The 6,748-nt window shown below is 43.9% G+C and overlaps 1 long non-coding RNA gene across 1 annotated transcript; it reads right to left on the reverse strand.

The window, feature by feature from the left end:
• Positions 1–4,466: 4,466 nt before the first annotated feature.
• Positions 4,467–6,702, reverse strand: LOC121310940. The gene is made up of 3 exons (XR_005948971.1): positions 6,447–6,702; positions 5,987–6,316; positions 4,467–4,769 (listed from the first exon to the last, which is right to left on the reverse strand). It is a non-coding gene; the product is annotated as an uncharacterized LOC121310940 (long non-coding RNA).
• Between the last annotated feature and the right edge of the window lie 46 nt (positions 6,703–6,748).

A 6,748-nucleotide genomic window follows, 5' to 3' on the forward strand; every position in this document is an offset into this window, starting at 1 on the left:
CTCACCAGGGGGCAGGCGGTCATCACGCAGGTACCACTCTCCTTCCCTGCGCAGGCGCTCGCCATCGGAGTCGCCTCAGAGACGCCCAAGCTCGGCTGAGTGGCGTTTTCAGGAGCTAGAAGAGACTGTGAGAGCTCAGCAGGCAATGCTGGAGACCCTGCTTAAATTTCAGGGCAGATTGTCCCCTATACCCGGGCAGCCCCAGCTTCCCCAGTCTGGCTCCCCATCCCCAGCGCCTAGTCCAGCCACCTCCATCAGCTCCTTCCCGCCCTGGCCGCATGTTTCACAGAGGATGGCGTGCCGGGCACTCATGCAGCGTGCAGCTGCAGCCATGGACGTCCCCTGGCCAGCAGAACAGGAGGGAAAGAGGAACCGCTTCCTCCAGCAGAGAGGACAACCACAGCATGCCCTCCCCCTATGCCAGGACTTCCTGCATTTGGTGCGTTCCTCCTGGGGCAACACAGCGTCTGCACCCTCAGCTTCCAGAACAGCAGAGTCTCTGCTTCATACTGCAGGAGCCCAAGAAGCGGGCCTAGGCACAATCCCCACTATCGGGGACACGGTCACGGTATTGGTGCAAGGTTCCACCTTCATCAAGGGGGATAAGGACCCAACCTGCCAGTCCAAGCCTTGTTGAAGAAGGCATTCGCATCCGCAGCGCTGTCAGTCAGAGCAGCAAGTGCCATGGCTATACACAACACACACGCGGTTGAGAAACAAAAAAACATACTGGCCTAATACTTTAGTATGAGCTTGCCGTTGCTTGAAAGATGGTGCTTTTGATTCCATAGCTGTCGGCACATTTTTCTCTTTTCAGAGTTCAGAGTATTAAGTTATCGTGTGTGTCCGAAACTAGGTATCGAACGTAGCCGTGTAAAAGATGAAAAGTCTCAAGTCGCTATTCATAGCCACTCGTCAGACACGATTCAAAATACCTCGTTACGTACACACACAGAGACACTCGTATGACACGAGCACAACGTTTTGTTATCTCTTGAATATTGTGTGCAGTTCTGGTCACCTTCGCTATAAAAAGGATATTGCTGCTCTAGAAAGAGTGCAAAGAAGAGCGACCAGAATTATTCCAGGCTTTAAAAGGCATGTCATATGCAGACAGGCTAAAATAATTGAATCTGTTCAGTCTTGAACAAAGAAGACTACGTGGCGACCTAATTCAAGCATTCAAAATTCTAAAAGGTATTGACAGTGTCGACCCAAGGGACTTTTTCAGCCTGAAAAAAGAAACAAGGACCAGGGGTCACAAATGGAGATTAGACAAAGGGGCATTCAGAACAGAAAATAGGAAGCACTTTTTTACACAGAGAATCGTGAGGGTCTGGAATCAACTCCCCAGTAATGTTATTGAAGCTGACAACCCTGGGATCCTTCAAGAAGCTGCTTGATGAGATTTTGGGATCAATAAGCTACTAACAACCAAATGAGCAAGATGGGGTCGAATGGCCTCCTCTCGTTTGTAAACTTTATTATGTTCTTATTGCACTTGCTCTTATTAAGACTGAAGACAGTTACTGTATTTTAGATTTGCTCTAAACTGTACTGTGATTCTTGAAATGCCCATTTTGATAAGGGGCCTGGTATCTGCTAATAAATCATTATTGTTTGGGACAGTTTTTCATTCTGTTTCCACACATACAGAAGCCTTTCACATCACAAACCCAGACAGTTCACAATTACGTTCCTAGCTGCAGAATATAAGCTTGTATTGTATTTTATTATCACCTTGTTTTACAGCAGCTGTTTAATAATAACCAGGCAACAGCCAGTATCCTCAACCTTCAATCTGAAACAACTGCATGAGAGCTGCTGTCCGCCCTGCACCCTCCACATTGTAATCATCACGCGCCCACTGCATGAGAGCTGCTTCCCGCCCTGCACCCTCCGCATTGTAACCGTCACGCACCCACTGCATGAGAGCTGCTGCCCGCCCTGCACCCTCCGCATTGTAACCGTCACGCGCCCACTGCATGAGAGCTGCTTCCCGCCCTGCACCCTCCGCATTGTAACCGTCACGCGCCCACTGCATGAGAGCTGCTGCCCTCCGTGCACCCTCCGCATTGTAACCGTCACGCGCCCACTGCATGAGAGCTGCTGCCCTCCGTGCACCCTCCGCATTGTAACCGTCACGCGCCCACTGCATGAGAGCTGCTGCCCGCCCTGCACCCTCCGCATTGTAACCGTCACGCGCCCACTGCATGAGAGCTGCTGCCCGCCCTGCACCCTCCGCATTGTAACCGTCACGCGCCCACTGCATGAGAGCTGCTGCCCGCACTGCACCCTTCCCATTGTAACCGTCACGCGCCCACTGCATGAGAGCTGCTGCCCTCCGTGCACCCTCCGCATTGTAACCGTCACGCGCCCACTGCATGAGAGCTGCTGCCCGCCCTGCACCCTCCGCATTGTAACCGTCACGCGCCCACTGCATGAGAGCTGCTGCCCGCACTGCACCCTCCGCATTGTAACCGTCACCCGCCCACTGCATGAGAGCTGCTGCCCGCACTGCACCCTTCCCATTGTAACCGTCACGCGCCCATGTTGGGTAATCACTGTGGTTAGTAAACAGAACAGAGCGCGGTGGCAGCAGGGATACATACTGCAGAGAAACCACAGTGCAGGACCAGCTGGACCGGCTGGAGTTTCATTGCTGTTTGCTGTGAGATTGGATAGCAGGAAGTAATTGCTATTTCTTCATTTATTTCTCTACACCAGGGGTGGCCAACCAGTAACAAACCAAGCACCAAAAATTACCCATGAGTTCTGCAAAGAGCCAAGTGTACATATAATATTATGGCATACAACTTTAATAGTGTGTATTTTATAATATCATATTATATAACTTTAATGGCTGTCATAGTTCAAAGTTTACAATAATATAACTGTTTATTCAAAAGACATGGCTAAGTGCGACAAAACAAATATGGTTGTTTTTTTACCTTGTATGATGCACCTTTTTTTTTATCTCAGTGGGACTTCTGACAATGTTTGCTGTCAACAATCTTCTTCAGATCTGGCCTGTACTCTGTGAGGCCAGTCGAAGTAATTCCTTCATGTGTGTGTCAGTTAGAACAGATCGATGCCTTGACTTCACATGTTTCAATGTTGAAAAAACCGACTCACAAACATACGTTGGTCCGAACACGGACAGCAGTCTGAGCACAGCACGTTTGACGTTGGGGGTATTTGTTCATCGGTACACTTTCCCAGAACTCAAGGGTGCCTTCTTTTAGAACTCAAGGGTGCCCTCTTTTAGAACTCAAGGGTGCCCTCTTTTAGAACTCAAGGGTGCCCGCTTTTACAATTGACTTCAATCTGCCATCCTCAGAGAGTTCAATTACCTTCAACGACCAACGAGAGTTCAATGACCAACGGGGCCTTCACACACCCAGACTCAGCAGTGAAACGGTCAATGAGGAATATAATCTGGGCCCTTTTCAGCTGTAGATCAAGTACTGATGCATATGGCGCTGTGTTCTTTTTCAAGTACTGATGCATATGGCATTGTGTTCTTTTTCAAGTACTGATGCATATGGCGTTGTGTTCTTTTTCAAGTACTGATGCATATGGCGCTGTGTTCTTTTTCAAGTACTGATGCATATGGCGTTGTGTTCTTTTTCAAGGCTACGGTTGCTTGTTCACTTGTTTGCAACACTGAAGTTGAGTCCTGAAGAGCTTTAGTTTGTTCATGAACACGAACACACTTTGCACAAGGTCAGGCAGCTATTTTAACTTCCCCTGTAAATCCAGGTTAAGTCTGTCCAAATGATGCAACATGTCCACGAGAAATGCCAAATCCAAAACCCGCTGGGGGTCTGATAGCTCGGGATAATCTTTGTGCTTCTCCTCCATGAACAGTTTAACAGCTCAAGAAAACGCAACATCACTTTACCTCTTGAGAGCCTTCTCACAGCACAGTGAAGCAGCAGGTCCACGGGGAGGTCGTCTTCAAGCTCATCAGTGCTTTAAATTGTCTGACTTCGAAGATGCTATACTTTACTGTCTAATAGGTCGATGAGCAGCGGCTAAATACTGCACCAGATTTAGTCACAAAAGCTTGTGTTCACCTATTGGTTACTTAATACGTCACCATCGCACGGACAAGAGATTCTCCAAATATAAACAAGAAGAGTAACACACAGATGAACAGACAGACAAGCACCCCCATATATCCCCAGAATAATACATTCTCAATAGCTTGTGCTAAATAATGTTAAGACCAAGTTTGATGAAAATTAGATCAGTGGTTCTCCAGACATGTGGAAAAATGTTTAAAGCATGACATATGTACGTAAAGATTGCATCTATATACCCTATGTTGGGGGCAACCAAGCATGTTATAATAAGAGGACCTTCTTATTGTTTCTGGGAGGTTTATTAGCTTTTACTGCATTGAAACTCATATTCATTTATGAGTTTATAATCATAATGTGGCTCTGCATATAGCTACAGTGACAATACTTGGAGTATGCAGGAATTGTGTGGTTTTAAAGTTTGGTTCTACATATCTTTCATCTCAGGCCAAGAGTACTTCAATCTGAATCTTGGAAGTAAGCTAAGTTCAACTTGGCCCAAGTACACTTAATGTAGGGTCTGTGGTCAGTTTTATAGTCAGACAAATATGTTTTTTGTACATACCGTCCGGTTCTCACAGATAAGTTCTGGCCCAAGAATCTCAAAAGATATTGAGGTCCATGCTCCCAAATGCACGTGGCTGCCCAGGCTTCAGCTGACTTTGCAAGATTCTCATCCCACACCTGTAAATTGCATTATATACATGATTTACAACAGCTTTATATCATGATCTGCTCATCTAGAATAGCAGTTACTGGTTGATTCATAGCACCAGTTCATTCTGGTAATGATCTGTACATGTCAGGTCAAATGCTTGGAACCATCTAAATTGTGTATATTGCGCAATCTATATATGCTTTAATAGGCTTTCAGTTTGTTCAGATTCCACACAATTAGCTAACTCTCCTAATATATATTATATATATATATATATATATATATTATATATATATATATTATATATATATAATATATAAGGAACCCCTTTAATTTAGGATGTATGTGTTTGAAACTGGCAGCTACTGTATTTTTGGCACATGACATAACTAACCAAAAGATAATAATCACATCAGAGCATATCTTTCTTCATTCACTTATCCCCCAGTGGTTATAGTGGCAAGTACCGAGCTGCTCTGGGTATAATTCAATTAATTTAGAGCACAGAAGAGTTGAAAGGACCCCAGAAAGTGCAAATCTTTGAGGAAAGTTTGGGTCTTTTTATTTTTAACATATGTCATTCAAATAATCCCTCAACTGTGTAACAGAGCGATTTGAGAATAAATAATGGATTGTATTGCTCTTTTTAACCTTGGCAAGTACTTTTCTTAATTTTATGAAATTGTGTCACCATTGTATATTTTACTGATGCCTATCCCTTACTGTTAAACCTTCCTAGTGGATGTTTTTTTTCACGGCTCATTTGCACATTTACTAGAAAATAAATGTCAGTCCCAGTTAATCACAGGATGTAACAAATTCCCTTGTGACTGCTTTCTATAGATCTTTTTGGCTAATGTCTAAATGGATAAGTCTTTTCTGGAACATCTTGGTTTTCTGAAATGCCTCAAGCTGCAGACCAGCTGTTGAAACCAGAAGCCCTTTTCTAGCCCATTTTTTGAAGTCTTCTCTAAAGTAAGTCCTCTTAAAACTTCTTAATGTACCTGCATTAATTATATTCTATTCATTAATTAATTCAAACGCATAGTTAAGAAATAATAGAAATTCAACTTTAAGTGCTTATCAAAGTAGTCCATACAATCATTTGCCGTTTTGAAAAAGGAAATGTCCAATTACCTTAACAAAATAAAAAACGTCATATCTGATTTAATGCCCCCTATCAACATTCCAAGGATACCACAATGGAAAATACCTTTTGAAGGTCATAACATAAAAAACTCACCATGTACTCCATGTTTGAAGCAGGTGGGAAGACTTTGCCTCGAACTTTATTGTGGTAATCGAGAATAGCAATCATATCGTCCTGGGAAATGTATCGCCTCCGTCTAGTTTTGTGGATATTCGCAGAGTCCAAATGATGTTTCAAAGCTGAGCCGATGTCAGTGGCATTCCTTGGTGCTGACAACGTGTCAGTGGAATTGGTCACTACCCATGCACTTGCTCCGCAGGCGATGCACATAACAAGAGCTTTAAATACAGATAGCCTCATGACTCCCCTCATCTTTTAGCCTCCTCGTAAAATTTCAGAAGCATGTATTGCAACCCAAGAGTCCTGAAAGTGAAAAAAACACAACATAACATGTTTTTACACATTATCAGCAAGTTATTATTATTATTATTATTATTATTATTATTATTATTATTATTATTATTATTATTATAACTTTGAAAGTCAAGCTTACCTTCTGTCTGTCCTGGCAGAATGTGTACAAAATCCTCCAGTTTTACCAGAGCCTGGATATAACTGTGGGATGCAGCCTGTAGAGAACCCTGCTATATATAGCCGATTTGAGAGTGCTGAAGTTGCTGCTGAGTTTATATGTATTGTAACTGGTACGGTGCAGGAAGCGCTGTTTCTTTGATGGTGCCCCTGCAAACCTCTATATCACCTGAAAAAAAAAGCATCTTTGGAAACGTCATGCTTTTGTCAACACTAGAGACCTGCCCGCCCTCCCAGAAAACACACACACACACACACACACAC

Source organism: Polyodon spathula, unplaced genomic scaffold, assembly GCF_017654505.1.
Source record: "Polyodon spathula isolate WHYD16114869_AA unplaced genomic scaffold, ASM1765450v1 scaffolds_2893, whole genome shotgun sequence".
Lineage (NCBI taxonomy): Eukaryota > Metazoa > Chordata > Actinopteri > Acipenseriformes > Polyodontidae > Polyodon > Polyodon spathula.